Below are 3,803 nucleotides of genomic sequence, written 5' to 3'. Positions count from 1 at the left end.
AGGGGGACGGGGCGGAGCGGGCCGCTTTCAACCCCGCGCACCCTTCGACCCCGGAAGCGCTAACCGCCCCGGGGGCCGGCGAGTTGACTGCGTCGTCCACACTTTCCCCACGCAATGCGGACCGCCTTCCCGGAGCCTAGAGCGGCTCCTTGGACAGCGTCGGCACCAGCGAGACAGCCGGTAACCAACCGCGAGGTCTGTGATAGAGCGGCAACGCAGAGGTGCGGAGGATACTAGTGGCCTCTAGCGGGAGAACTGGAAAGCTCAGGCCTAAATACGAAGAAGTGGCCAATGCCATTTGGATCAAGAAAAGATGGGAGGGAGGGAGGAAAAGGAAAATAACAGTTGTCTAAAATAAAAAATGAATGGCCAGACTGAAAGTGTCACACAAACTGCTTACTCTAAAAATAATTCAATTTAGTAAGTACAGAAGAAATGAAAACACTATTTTGCAGCCCAGATACTGAATCAGGCAATAAAAATTATAATAAAGAATTAAAATTTAAAAGAATGTTCTTAATCCAGACAGTGGTGGTGCGCGCCTTTAATTCCAACACTAGAGAGGCAGAGTCAGGCAGATCTCTGCATTCAAGGGCACCCTGGTCAACCATGAGTTCCAGGACGGACAGGACTGTACAGAAACCTTGTCTTAAAAAAAAAAAAAAAGAGGAGGAGAAAAGTATCATCACACAGATTTTCTAACTGTACAATAAGTAACTTTAAATGAAGAAATCTGACAAGTCACCATCTTAACCAAGCTAAGCAATCAAACTTCACTAATGTATTAGGACAACATTGATAATGTACCTCACTATTATATAAGAAGTATTGTAGAAGTATTGTATACTAGAATTCCTGCCCAAGACGGTTAATCTTTTTATTAGGTCTAATTTGCCATTTACAGGGACAAAGAAACATCGGTACAAAAAAGGATTTCTGTGGCCAAGTACAATGAGTATTGGAAGCCGATGATCCTACCACTGGGTAAGTTAAGGAAGACAATGGTGAATCTCAGGCCACCTTGGAATTCCTAGCAATACCGCTTTATTGTCGTTTGTTTCTCTTTTATTTTTTAAGACATTTTGAAAACAGAGTTTTGCACATACCACAAGACAACTATCCTGGTGTCTTTAAAAAGGCAATAAACCTTTTTTAACATTTTGTATGTGTGCATACAAACTGAGTGTGTGCTCGTACACCACAGCAGGCAGGAGGAAGTCAAAGGAGGAGTGAGTTATCACCGTCAGCCAAGGGGTTCCTGAAGATGGGACTTGGGACATCAGGCTTGATGGCAAATGTCTTTTCCATCTTACTGGCCTTTAGGACTGGAAAGATGTCTTGATAGTTAAAAGCACCGACTGCTCTTCCAGAGAGGTTCAGGGTTCAACCACCAATACCCACATCGGGTCTCCCAATGAATATAACTCCAGTTCCATGGGATACAACGCCCTCTTCTGGATCCCACACTCATTTGCACACAAGTAGTGCACATACATACATGACAGACAAAACACATACACATTAAAACAAAATAGGGGTTGGGGATTTAGCTCAGTGGTAGAGCACTTGCCTAGGAAGCGCAAGGCCCTGGGTTCGGTCCCCAGCTCCGAAAAAAAGAACCAAATAAATAAATAAATAAATAAATAAATAAATAGGGCTGGAGAGATGGCTCAGCGGTTAAGAGTATCCGACTGCTCTTCCAGAGGTCCTGAGTTCAATTCCCAGCAACCACATGGTGGCTCACAACCATCTGTAATGAGATCTGATGCCCTCTTCTGGTGTGTGTGAAGACAGCTACAGTGTACTTATATATAATAAATAAATAAATCTTTAAAAAATAAATAAATAAATAGGTACACCTGTAAGGAGTTGAGGCACATGCAGGTAGAGGCAGGCAGATCTTTCGAAGTCAACCTGGTCTACCTACCAAGTTTCAGGATGTTGAGAGCTAGGTAGTGATGACACTCTCAAAAAAAAAAAACCGAAACAAAACAAAAACAAAAACAAAAAACAAAACAAAAAAAAACTTGCTCTTACAAAGGAGCCAAGTTCAGTTGTAGATGGTTCATAATTCTCTGAAACTTCAACTCTTCTTCAGGCCTCCTAAGGTACCTACACTCGTGGGTACACATAACTACCCTATAGGCACACGCACATAAACAATTTTTTGTTGTTTCTTGAGATAGGGTTTCTCTGGGTAGCCCAAGCTGTACAGGACAACTCACTCTGTAGACCAGGCTGAGCTCAAACCCAAAGATCCGAATGTGTTTCGGAGCCTCCCAAGTGCTGAGATCAAAGGTATGGGTCACCAACGCCCAGAAAGAGATTCATTTTTCGGGGTTGGGGATTTAGCTCAGTGGTAGAGCGCTTGCCTAGGAAGCGCAAGGCCCTGGGTTCGGTCCCCAGCTCCGAAATAAAAGAACCAAAAAAAAAAATTTTTTTTTCTTTTTTCTCGATTTTATGTACGCAGGTGTTTTTGCCTACCCTGTGTGTGGTACCTGTTGTGGTTATAGAATCTGTCAAGTGGAGTCACGTGACATGTGACGACAGGTGGAAAATAAGACTTAAGGACTGCTAATATCTTTCCTTCCACCACCCAGATGAGGAGCTAGGAATTAGGAATGCAAAAATAGAAACCTCATTTGGTGCCATTTGGTGCCAGGTGTCACTGAACACACTTTAATCCTAGTAATCCTAGCACTAAGGAGGCAGAGGCAGGTGGAGCTCTTGAGTTCCAGACCAACTTTGTCTTGGACAGGGCTCCTTAAAGAGAACCTGTCTCAGAGAGAGAGAGAGTGAGAGAGAGAGAGATCACCTGGCCAAGGGTAAAGGGCAGAGAGGAAAGGAAGTAGGGAAATGTTAAAACCCCAGAAAAAAGCCAGTTAAGGAACAAGCTTACTCTCAGAACTGGCTGAAAGATTAATCTCAAGATTTTGCAGGCAGACCAGTAAAGCCAGTGGGACTCCCAACAGCTAGAGTGCTACACATTGTCCACGAGGTCACACATATTGCATAGGGCAAAATAAAAACCAAAGGGTCTTATGAGAGCTGACCAACAGTTACAGCCAACATTGAGGAAGATGAGGACCTATGGGTCGGGGAAGAACCTTGAGCATGCAAGGTCCTGGGTGTAACCCCAGACACAAAACAGGGAGAAAAGGTTGGCAAAATGGCTCAGCTGTCAAGCCTGATGACCTGCATTCAACTGCTGAGTTCCACATGGTACTAACTACCACTAATTATCCCCCATTGGCACACTTGTACCATAGCCTGTGAATGCACACATACAAATAAAATACAATGTAACACAATGTAAGGAGAGGGGCGGATTGAAGAAATGGTTCAGTGGTTAAAAGCATTGGTTGCTCTTCCAGAGTACCTGGTTTGCATCCCCAGCACCCACACATAGGCTCACAATTACCTGTAACTACAGTCCTGGAGGATCAGACTCCCTCCTGCGGACTCTGTGGGCACCAAGCATGCATGTAGGCAAAACATGTTACATAGGAGTGCTCTATCAAATAATAAAATAAAAATTATTTAAAGAGCACATATTGTCACTCTGTGGACTCGGGCTGACCTCAAAATCTCAAGCGTTGGGATTAAAGACATGCACCACCAATGTCCAGAACAAATATATCTTTAAAATGAGGGAGATGAGAAAGAGAGAGAGAAGATGACTCTAATAGCAATATCTGGCTGTGGATCAAGAAATTCTAGGGGCTGGGGATTTAGCTCAGTGGTAGAGCGCTTACCTAGGAAGCGCAAGGCCCTGGGTTCGGTCCCCAGCTCCGAAAAAAAAA

Source organism: Rattus norvegicus, chromosome 7, assembly GCF_021556685.1.
Source record: "Rattus norvegicus strain SHRSP/BbbUtx chromosome 7, alternate assembly SHRSP_T2T, whole genome shotgun sequence".
In the NCBI taxonomy this organism is placed as follows: Eukaryota; Metazoa; Chordata; class Mammalia; order Rodentia; family Muridae; genus Rattus; species Rattus norvegicus.
Note: the sequence above shows the minus strand (reverse complement) of the source record.